The sequence below is a fragment of the Vitis vinifera genome, chromosome 10 (assembly GCF_030704535.1).
Source record: "Vitis vinifera cultivar Pinot Noir 40024 chromosome 10, ASM3070453v1".
Lineage (NCBI taxonomy): Eukaryota > Viridiplantae > Streptophyta > Magnoliopsida > Vitales > Vitaceae > Vitis > Vitis vinifera.
The window spans coordinates 27,113,491-27,126,400 of NC_081814.1; the positions used below are offsets into that span (position 1 = coordinate 27,113,491).

A 12,910-nucleotide genomic window follows, 5' to 3' on the forward strand; every position below is an offset into this window, starting at 1 on the left:
TATTGAAAGAATTTATTGTGTACAATAACTAAAAAAATGTTCAATTTTATTTTTATTGGATGAATGCTTACAAATTTATTTTCAAGCAATATTTTGATTCTTTTTTTTTTTAATGTAAAAAAGTGATTTTTTTTTTCCAATTTTTATTTAAAACACTCTAGATTTTTATCATGGAAAAATAACTTTTTATAGTTGTTATTATAAAGGCATGTTGCTCAGTTTATTAAAAAAATTAATTTTTTGAATTGTTTTATTAGAATAAATTTCTAAAGTTTTCTAGACTGTTTGATTAAAAAGAAAAAAGAAAGCACAAACAAAATAAATGAAAACTTTATAAGTGAATAGAAATCTTAAAACAAATATATATATATATATATGAAACAAAAAATTTACAATAAATAAATGTATGAAAAAAAACTCATTATATATAGATATAATTTTTGTCATTTTTTTAGGTTTTTTTTGTACAACTAACAAATATACAACAAGTTAATATCAAAAAAGAAAAAAAAAAACTTAAAGAACAAAAAAAAAAATGAAAATAAAGAGATGAAGAAGGAGAAGTGTATCTATAAGTAGCTCACAACAAATCAATTCAATGGAAGTCTCTATACCTTCAATAACACAACTCTAAATAGAATACAAACAAGCTTACAATATATATATATATATATATATATATATAAAGGGTTATTTGGTTAAAGGGGTCAAAATAACCCTCATATTTGCAAATATAACCCACCGGTTAAAAAGAAAAAAAAAATTGTTGATTGAGACAAAAATGCCCTTCTTTTTGTTTTTTTCTCTTCAACACTTACAACTTCTCCTCTTCTGCTTCATTTATAAAAAAAAAACTCCTCATATTTTCCAAAAAATTTCTCTCATCATTTTCTTCTACTTCATTATCTTCATTTGGTGCACAAAATGGAAAGCTCATATCCTCTTCCACTTCATTTACAAAACGATTCCATATCTTTCATCATCTTCTTCTATTTCATTATCTTCATTTGATGCACAAAATGAAAATCTCATATTTCCTTCAAAAACCCTTGAAAATTTCTCATCTATCCTCTCATCCTTTGTTTCATTCCAAATCCTTGGAAAAATTGTTATTCTATTTTTTTCAAGTTATCTCATATTGTATCTTCAAGCACGAATGAAACAATGAATTCATTGAAAAGTTATAAGAGAAAAAGATTAAAAAAAGTGATGAAAAATAAAAAATGTCAATTGCGAACAGAAAAAAAAATGTGAAGTAGAAGAAAATGAAGCAAAGGATAGCGAAGCTACTGATCAAAAATCCCAATTACCAACAAAAAAGGAAAATGATTCTGCTAAACCAGTGAGTGTAGTCTTCACATTTGATACATTATTGAAATTTTTAGAGATGTTATACAATAATAGTTGAGTATGATTAAGTTTATTAGCTAAATGTTTTAAAAAATTTAGGATTTATTGAATTGTATTCAAAGTATAAAATGGTTATATTTATAAAAAAATTTTAGTTTTCCTTTGTTATCAGTTATGTATTTTGAGTGAATAAATTTAGGTTTGTTAGTTGATGTTTGAAAATATTTGGGAACTATTACAATGTGTTGAAAAATAATAAATTGCATATTAATATTGTTTTAGTTTTCTGCATTATTATCAGTCATGTTTTTAGAGTGAATTAGATATATTCAATGTAATAACATCTAATTAGGGTTAATTTTGTAGAGAATTTATGAATTTTTAGGGATTTTTGGAAATTTTAGGGATATTATACAATGGTGTTTGAGTAGGTTTATGTTCTTTACTTGATACTTTTAAAATTTTGGGAACTATTGAATTGATTTCAAAATAACATATTGTATATTTATAATTTTTGTAGTTATATATTGTTGTCAATTATGTATGTAGAGTGAATAAAAAATATATAATGATTTCATGCAATGACATGTGATTAAGGATAGGCTTTTAAAGAATTTATGAAATTTTAGGATTTTTGAACTTTTTAGGGATGTTATGTAATGACATTTGAGTAGTGTTAAATTTGTTAGTTAATAATGTTTTTAAAATTTTGCGAACTATTGGAGTGTGTTAATCAGTTATTGTATAATATTTATAATTTTGTATTAAATCTTTACTAAATTTTATTTAATTTATAGACTACTACTCCCTTGACTTGTTTTAAAATTAAAATACCTATAGAAGAACACTTCCCATCAAAGGCTGCATGTATCACACCTGAGTGTAATAGAAAATATTAAAAAGAAACTCAATAAGGAACAATTGGAAAGGTTCAAGGATTCTTGCTTTGGACATTTTTTGCTTATGCCAGAACTTCAATTTTCAGCTCAAATTGTGCACCACATGTTATTATGTCAATGCCTTATAAAGAAGGATGATGAAATGAGGTTTTAGTAAATTCAAAGGGATTAAGATTTGGTGAAGATGAGTTTGGATTAATCATTGTTTTTTAGTTTTGGTCTCATTCCTCAGCATAATGAAACATCAATGAGAATAAGAGATGTTTACTTTAATAGTGAAAACAAAGTGCGTAATGATCATTTGGAGAATGCTTTTTTTTCTTTTGGTGAAGTGAAAAAAAAAATAAACAAAAGAAAAATGTTGATAATCTTAAAGATGAAGACATGGTGAAATTAACCTTATCGTACTTTCTTGAGCATGTTCTACTTGGGAAATAAGTGAAAAATTTAATAGACATGCAATGGGTTGGTCTTGTTGATTGTTTGAAAGTTTTTAATAAGTATCCATGGGGTAAGATTTGTTATGAAAGAAGAATTTCTAAGCTGCAACGAGCCTTGGAGAACTGGGTGTCAAAATACCAAGGTAAAAAGCAACAAAAGGGTAATATAGCACATAAGGCATATAGTCTAGTTGGATTTCCATATGTCTTCCAAGTTTGGGTGTATGAGACTATTCCGATTATCAGAATGAAATATGCTAATCATGTAGCTAAGAGTTGCCCACAGATTTTAAATTGGAGTGCTACTTCCACACTGAGGTTCATCGAGCTCCAACAAATCTTTTTGGACTCCAATGTGAGTAATTTTTTTTACCATATATTTTGATAGTGTTGTCACTTACATATTTGTATATGTCTATGTTTTTTAATTAAATTATTTAACTTGAATTCAACAGTTATCGTTGTGGTCGCTACTTAAACCTACTCCGGAGGAATGTCAACAAGATTATTACAAGTATTTGAATAAGTTAGGGTCAGTGAATGGTGTTCCTCTAAAAATTTTAAGCCAACCAACAACCCCAAAACATGATACTATGGGTAATGAAGATCACTCGATTGAAGCTAATGCATATGTTGTTGCTGCTGCTACAATGGAAAACAAGAGAAAAAGGATTATTCTATCCCACCTTCAATTGAGGTAACTCCACTATCATACATTCATCTATAAATGTCATTTTTAATGTTTCAATTGTAATACAAAGTTCAAACAAAAATTCAACTTGAAAACTTAACCTCAGTTAAGTTAATCATCAATGAAACTTAACCATAGTCAAGGTTACTTTGATAAACAAAACATAACTATCATAAGTACACATCAATTTTTAAAAAAAAATTATGACTATAATTTTGGTGTATAATGATGTATGATGAATTAAAGTTTCATTTGTTTGTAACATGTATAGAATCTATGGATAGAGTTCATGAAGCATATAGAAAAGTCTGAATCAAATTTCAATTATTTGAAGAAGGAACTGAAGGAAGTGAACAAAAAGATTGACAACTTAAGACAACTTTTATTGGATTTTAGTGATATATTTATTGAATTTTATATTTTATTCAATCAAATTATGTGTTTTATTTCTATATGTATGCTATCTTATTGTATGGTGCATATCTTATTTTAGGTGAAATGGCAAAATGAGTCATGTGCTATAGATAATACAAAATTTTCAAAATCTGGTACAAAAGGAAAAGATATTGGTATGGATTTTAATTCATTGGATGACAAGGTTGAGAGTGTGATGGAAGGTAAAAAAAGATGAGAACCATGGCCATATAGATATGAAGACTAATACAAAAGAAATAACAAATATTGTAGTTGCAGAAAAACACATAATAGGGATGGAGAAAGATGATGATGTGATTTTTGATCCAATTGTTGATATTGCCAAATTATTTGATACCCCTACCATATCAGACAACTTTTCGATTTATGTATTTCCAAAGCAACTGTCCATCACTATATTTAAGCGAAGACATGAGTTGAAAAAGTCCTATTTTTTGCAGCCCCCTTTCACAAACCCTACAAAGAGAAGAAAAATTAGAAAGGAAGGAGAAACAACATCTTACTTTAATCCTTTGCAATTTATTTATGAGGAAGCAAGAGAAGTCTTTCATAAGTGGTTGAGTCTTCAACAAGGGTAATTATCTTTACTTTAAACTTGTAATAGTTTCTTTTTGGCAACTTCTTTGCTTGACCATGGTTTTTTGATATATTATTACAATAAGGTTTAAGGTTGATACTGATTACTTGCATGCGGACAAAGAATGGTTTGAGTCACTAGTTCAGCATGGTTCATGACTCAAAGACACAGTTAGTAAATGTTCTTATTGTGTTTGTTTTTACTTATTAATATATTGTTATTATAATGAAATAGTATAACTAATGTTTTTTTTTTGTATATGTTGTCTAGCATATTGATGTTGTTTTCTACTTTTTTTGTAAGCGGATAATAGAAAAGCCTTATGCATTTTATCAAAATTTTACCACCACAGATACAATGTTTTGGGTATGTATAGTTTCTTTTTACTATTGACCCTCATAATACTAGTTAAATTATGGTAGTTTAACTATTCTTTTTTACCTTTTCTTTAGCAAAATGTGAAAGCAAGGTGGGAGAAGCATGCTAAAAAGTGGAATCAATTCCAAATGCATGCAAATGATATTCTTATTGACTATGTTAATGGGCTTCACCCAATTCCTTCCATGAAATGGTCTGAGGTGGACATCGTCTATGTCCCTATTAATGTCCGAAGTATGCATTGGGTATTGGGAGTAGTTCACCTTGCTCAGAGGAGAATATTTATGAATGACTCACTGATAGGCATTAATAGTGATAATCGACTAAAAGGTGCCATAATACCTTTAGCTAAAGTCTTACTGCGCATTTTGCATGCTACATCATATTATGGGAAGAACGAATATCCTAAGAGTGAAGAACAGTGGAACATTGAATGGTTGCATGAGGTTCCTCAATAAGAATATGAGTAAGTAAAAAAATATCCAAACTTCATCTTATCATTTCACCTTTATGGCTTATACAGTAAATTTTTTTAGCCATCTTAATTTTGATTACTTGTGTTTCATGCAGTGGTGATTATGGGATGTTCCTGATTAAACATGCAGAATACTTAATGCATGATTATCCATTAAGCTCACTGACCGGTGCCTGCATTGATTGGTTTAGAGAGAAAATGGCAACTAAATTGTTCTACTTCAAAATTTTACCCATGTAGTGGGTTTCATTTTGATTATGTAATAGGCTTATATGTTGTTGAGTGTTGACTTTTATTTTGGATGAATTTGACTTGATGCTCAAAGTTACAATTTTTGTAATGTAACTATAACTATCAACTTAACTATAGTTAAGTTATTTGTTAATGCAACTCAACAATTGTTAACTTCAGGTGAATATTATGAGTGTGAATTTAACCATAATTAAGTTCTTTATTTATGCAACTCAACCATTGTTAAGTTCAGGTGAAAATTCTAATAGTGAACTTAATTGTGGTTAAGTTCTTTATTAATGCAACTCAACTACTATTAAGTTTAGGTGAAATTTCTAACTATGGTTAAGTTCTGTGTTAATGCAACTCAACTACTGTTAAGTTCAGGTGAAATTTCTGATTGTGAACTTAACTGTGGTTAAGTTCTTTGTTAATAGAACTCATCAACGGTTAAGTTTAGGTGAAATTTCTGACTATGAACTTAACTGTGGTTAAGTTCTTTATTAATTCAAGTCAACTACTATTCAGGTGAAAATTCTGATTGTGAACTTACCCACAGTTAAGTTTTTTGTTAATGCAACTCAACTACTGTTAAGTTCGGGTGAAAAAAATTAACAAAGAACTTAACCACAATTAAGTTCTTTATTAATGTAACTCAACCATTGTTAAGTTCAAGTGAAATTTATGACTGTGAATGTGGTTAAGTTCTTTGTTAATTCAACTCAACCATAATTAAGTCTTTGTTAATGAAATGATCATTAACTTAACCATAGTTAAACTTAACCAAGTAATTTATATGATAAAACTAAAACATTAACTTAAAATTTCAATCCATCATTCAAAAAAATTGCTTTAAGCATATATAAAAAAATAGGCTCACAAATTCCTTCATGGCCCTATACGAAAAAAAGTGTAGATACATAGCTAAATCCTCCCCAAAAAACAAATTCTGTGGTAACATTATTAAAGTGACTAATGAATTGGTTGTAAGGAGAATTCTTGGATGTTGATATTGCTTTCAACAATATTAACACAACTATGTTCATCTCTAGGATGTAATGGGATTGGTTGTTTGCATGTTTTTCTATTATGTCCATAATCACCACATCTACCATAGCATCGTGTGCACTTAACCCTTTCACCTGAATGAATTTTCTTTTTTCTTGGTTTTCCTATTGGTCACCGACTTTTTGGTGGTAGCACAACTCTACAATGGATGTCTTCCAGAATGGTCCAATCTTTGTTATTTCCAGTAGGATATATAAACTTTGAGTATGAAGATATAAGCGAGTTTTTCATATAGTATTGAGAGCATAGAGTATAACATGACATGTTTCCATATCTACATGCAGCAATAGCATGTGCACATGGAATATGGTCAAGATCAAACATCCTACATGTGCATGAATGGACTTGCAAATTAACATGATTACTTATCCCAACATATTTGACATTGAACTCCCAAGAGTTGATAAGCTCAACATCATAACCTAATGACTTATTAAACCTTAAGTGCAACTACATGTCAGCCCATGTAGTAAGCTCAGTTTTCATTGACAATGCTTGTTGTTGGCGATTTGAAAACCATCTCTAAGGTAAGTTTCTCAACTCTTCAACCGTTCGCACAACTGGCAGATCTCTTGCATCTTTTAGTACAACATTCGTGCACTCAACGATCCCTGTAGTCATGATATTATATTCTTTTCCATTACTATGTGACCGATCCCATTGCTCTACTCCTACATCAGCTAAATATTTGGTTGCTCTTGGAGAAATCATCTCTAACTGACCATATTTAGTATCAAAATCTGACATTCGATATGCATGGGCAACATCATGAAACAACTTATGTACAACAACATTTTTTACCTTTGTTTTCAAGTTTTACCCTAAATGATAAGTGCATACGCCATGGCTTGCATGAGGAAACAACTTTTGTACCATTTTTTCAATGCTACCATGACAATCTGAAACCACCACTAAATCATCTACATGTCCGATCACATCATATAATTTTGTAAGAAACCACTCCTAAGAAGCATCATTTTCTGAATCACCAATTCCGAAAGCCAATGGGTAGATTTGATTGTTACCATCTTTGCTTGCTGCAACAAACAAAGTCCTTAAATATTTTAACTTTAAGAATGTTCCATCAACTGGAATTATTAGCCTTATTGATGTACGAAACCCAGAAATACATGCACCAAATGCCATAAATAGATACTTGAATTGATTGTCAACATCAGTAACAATATCAATTATTGTCCTAGGATTCTTTTGCTCTAGCATATAACAATAAGATGGTAAAGCACCATAAGACTCTTCAGGTGATCCCCTAATGGAGTTAAAGGCAAATTCTCTTGCTCTCTATGCCTTATCATAACTAATTTGAACATCGTACTTGTTTCGAATATCTCCTATAATGTCTTTAGGACAGTATTGACAACCAACTTGATAAGTTTGTCTCATGCTTTCACTAACCAACCAACTACTTGCATGACGATTATCCCGAGACATCATGTCCAACCTACAAGTGTGCGTAGGATGGTATTTCATTACTTGAAATAAATTAGAACTTCCTAACTTAGTTGCACAAAATCGTCATTTGCATTCGTTATCAACACATTGAAGTTCTTTCTTACTAAAATAAATTTTCTTCTCTTCAATATGATCATCATTAGTGTCACAATCACTAGTACCTATCCGACTCATGTCTCAGTCATTATTGCTTACCTCCTCAATCATGGTTGCAGTATCATTCATGAGACCATCTTTTATATTCATGATGCTATGAATTTCCATTATTTGAGCTACTTTGTTGCTTGAATCCCTATTTTCAATCACTTGGACATTGCTGGTCAGGTTGGTATCCAACACATGATAGTCATCATCAATAGCATACCCATTCATGTTCCATTCAAAAACATTAGATCTCTCATGTGGCTCATAGTTGAATTTTGTTATGCTTTCATCACTAACGACATTAAGAGATTCTATTGATCCATCATTTACATGTCCATTTCCATGCATAAACATTGACTCTGCATTATTTTCAAATCTTCTATCCACAGTGATGCATAATAGAGCTGGTAACTTGTTAGTGCAATTTAAACGAATGAAAAGTCTAACATCTCCATCATCTCTTAGTTGAATTGGTGATGTCGGTATGTTACCACTGAATGCATACTTCATTGAAATTGAGCACTCAACTAGATCTAGTTGAAGAATGCGATACACAACTCTCATTAATTCATGATATGATATATTCTTCTTCACTGTAATGCATTTACCTTCACTTCCTTTAAAGTGGTATGTGTTTCCATCTTGTACCCAATTCCCTTTTTACAAAAGCATTATTCCTACTTCATCAATGAATGCAAAAATAAATATTTCAAACTATCATGTTAATAATAAAATAGTACAACATAGGATATACTTTTATTAAGTTTCAACTATAGACTATGCAATGAATCTAAAAACATATATTTTTATTTTTATTAAATAACTCACTACATAATAATATGTCAACAATTCAATCTCAGTTTTTCAGTATAGTTATATAAAAATAGAGTTTTGCTTTGAATAGAAACACATAAACTCAACTTATGTTAAGTTAAACCTGACAAATAATAAAATTTGTTGTTCAATGTAGCAATGCAATACTTCCCATAAATCAAAGATCCAAACGAACCATACATAACTACAATGGGTATTAATCATACGAGCAATACTAAAACCAAAATAATTCTCTATGCATGTGATTTATTGCTTACCATCATTTGACCTTGCCATATGGATAAATCTTTTCAACTTCTTTTGAATGAACTTTTCACTTTTTTAGAACTAACAATGGAGTCTCTATTTTTTACGTACAATGTTGAAGTGAGATTTTGAATTTTCAAGAAACAGAAAGAAATAAAATGATAATATAAAAAATAAATTGTTGGTTACTTACATTTTTTTTTTTTCATATTTTCGTGACCAAGAATGAAGAATAGATGAAATAATGGTAATAAGTTAAACTTGTTCTGTGCAGGAAAAGAAAGAGAAGAAGCAACCAATGACCGAATAAAAAAGATTAGAACCTAATCTGCTATAAATGAGGGGTATTTTTGTCTTATCGAGTCAACTTTTTTGCTTTTTGACTGGTAGGTTATATTTGCAAATATGGGGGTTATTTTGACCCCTTTAACCAAATAACCCATATATATACATATACATATACATATACATATACATATACATATACATATACATATACAATAAATCACACTTCAACAAGCTAATACAAAAAAAAAAAAAAAAAACTGATTAACAAAACAAAAATAAGGAGATAAAGAAAGGAAAGTGTACCAGCAGGTAGCTCACAACAAATCAATTCAAAAGAAGTCTCTACACCTTCAATTCACAACTCCAAATGGAATACAAACAAGCTCATAATTCAAAAACTAGAAAAAATAGAAGAGAAAAATAAATAAATGAGAGAGAAAAGATGAGAGCATCTGAATCCTTTTAACAACCCTCTTTTTGCCCTACCTAGGGTTTTGTGTCCTTTTATAGGCTTTCTCGAACCTTTTTTTCTTCAACGAAATCTGATCCTCCACATGTCAAACATCCATGCTCTAAGCAAAAAGTGTTGATAAAATGAGCTCATGCATAGAAAATAAAATTAGCCAAAGTCAATGACATGCAAGTCCAAAATCCAAAGCCAATTAAAATAAAACAAATGAACTAGGGTCAAGTCTAATATAAATAGATCTCTAATCTAACAGACCTAAATTATGCAACTCAACAATCCAAAGTTCAATAATCAATACACCTAATAACAAGCCTAAGAAAATAATAAATAAGGCCCAAAATAAATAGAAAATATGAACTGAACCCAAAGTAAATATCCAAAAATGTGCAAAGCCTAAAATAAATATTAAAGCCTAATCAACCAAACTCACATGTAACAAATCAAATAAATTCAATTAGGCCTAAACTCAATATCACATTTCAAAATGCAAAGCCAAAATCCAACAATCAACAAACCTAAATAATGAATATGAATCAATAAATAACATCCAAATGATATCCAAATTAGCAAAGCTCAACCTAAAGTCTACAAACAATATTTAAATCAAGAAATGCAAATCCAAAAATAATGAAAATTAGCCCAAACAAACAAGCTTAGTAATAAAGAACAATTATTGTTGAAATAAAAGATAAATATAAAAAAAACCATCTTACCCATTTCTTGAATAACATTAAAAATGAGGGACAAAGGAGGGTTGACATATAGAGGCAGTCATGGTGCATAGGGTCAGCATGTTGGATGGCAAGGCTAGTAGTAGTGACGACTGGTGTGTCACTAGCGGTGATTGATGGTGGCAATAGTTGGTGTGGGTATGGTGATTGTTGTGTGTAACGCAGGAATGAAGATGAAGCAAAAAATAAAAATGTGGAAGAGAGAGATATATGGAGGGAAGGAGTAAGAATGAGAAAAAAGTGCCTGGAGGTGGTGAGCATCGTCGAAGATGAGACATCTCTTAGTGGTGGTGATTGTCAGTAGTAGATGGTGGTGTCAACTGGTGGTATGGTGAAAGAGAGAGAGAGAGAGTCCATAAGGGTGGTGTTGCTAGTTGGAAGGGATTGCCTTAGGGGCATTGATGTTGAAAACAATGGATGAACGACAACAATGGATGGCGTGTGTGTGAGGAAAAAAAAAGGGGGTGGGGGGAAGGAAAAGAAAAGGAAGAGAGAAAAATGAAAATAAAAAATGGGGAAATGAGTGGCAACTAAAAGGAAAATTTGCGTCTTTTAGGGCTTCTTTTGGAATGGATGGTAGCGACAAAAGGAAAAAATGATGGATGACCAAGATAGGTTCTTCTAAAAGGGTATAAATGGACCTAAAAATATAATATAATTTAAATGGAAATGGACCTAAAATTCAAGTATTAAAGAAATGGGCCTGTAGTAAATTTGGTGGTCTAGAAAAACATAAAGAAAATCTACTAAATTTTTTTTTTGATGTTCATGGAGAAATTGAAGAAGAAAACTAAATTATTGAGGAATGCATTTTCTCCTAGCTTTTTCCATTTCATTTAAAGGAAATGATGGGAAATTATTTTTGATAATTTAGTTTTTTTTATAATATTTTTCAAATATAACTTAAAAGTTTTAAAAATAATTTTTGAGAATATAAGATAAATTGATATTTCATGTATTATTCCTATTTTAAAAAGAATTTGCATTTAAAATGAAATTTTAGTTGTTATTTGAATACACTTCTTACACTTCCCTTAAAATATAATAACTTTTAAAAACTATTTAAAAAATTAATATATATATATATATATATATATATATATATATATATATATATATATATATATATATATATATATATGGTAACTTTGATATCTTCTATATTTAAAATTTATTTTTAAAAATTTTAGAGCCTAAGATATTAAATTTAATATTTCAATTTTTTTAAATATTTATTAAAAGTTATCATTCTTTTAAGGTAAACCTTAAAACCATGTTTGGTTGGATTGGTATAACATGAGATTAGGATAAGAGAGATGATGTAATATCATATCCCATCACTTATTGTATCGCATATTCAACCAAATATAAGATATGATAAGTGATGATATATATTATTCATTCTATTTTTTCATCATTTCTACATGAAATATGTTAGTTATATTATAAGATATGAGATATGTATATCTCATGTATCATAAATTGATTTTTTAATCAATTTTTTTATTTTTTTATATACTCATTTTGTAAAATAATTTTTTATTATAAATTAAATTTATGGTTAAAAAAGAAAAACTAAAAAAAATTATAAACTAATATTAATATATAATATATAAATTATTTTTTATATATTGAATATCATAATATAAAAAATTTATTTATAAAGTTTAAATATTTTAATTATGAATATAATTAAATAGAAGAGAAATTTCAAAATTTTAAATAAAAAATATTGAAATATGATATAATTTTTATTTTAAACATTGAAAATAATATATATTTTGTTAAACTAAATATAAACATAATATATCACACTACTTTACAATATCATATTCGTAAGCGATATATATATCTAAAATCATATTCTAGAATATGTATTTCTTATATAATATGCTATCGTAGGATATACATATCCTATTTTATCGCATCAACCACATCTACCCTAAAAGTTTTATACATGTATTATATTATTTTTAAGAATGTGTCCATAACATATCCAAATTAATTAATTTCATAATTAAAAAAAATAATAATAATATCCAATGAGCAGCTTTCTTGGCAGTCAGCCGCCGTCTAGCAAACCAAGGGACGACCACTGGAACACCGACCATTTTTTGAAATTCTATTGGACCCACAGTTTGGACAAAGACCTAAGTGTATCAGGCTACCAACTTTTTCCATCGC

The 12,910-nt window shown here is 29.0% G+C and overlaps 1 long non-coding RNA gene across 1 annotated transcript; it reads left to right on the forward strand.

The window, feature by feature from the left end:
• Positions 1-4,259: 4,259 nt before the first annotated feature.
• LOC104880607 (uncharacterized) lies at positions 4,260-5,613 on the forward strand. The gene is made up of 2 exons (XR_786810.3): positions 4,260-5,236; positions 5,341-5,613. It is a non-coding gene; the product is annotated as an uncharacterized LOC104880607 (long non-coding RNA).
• The last annotated feature ends 7,297 nt before the right edge of the window (positions 5,614-12,910 follow it).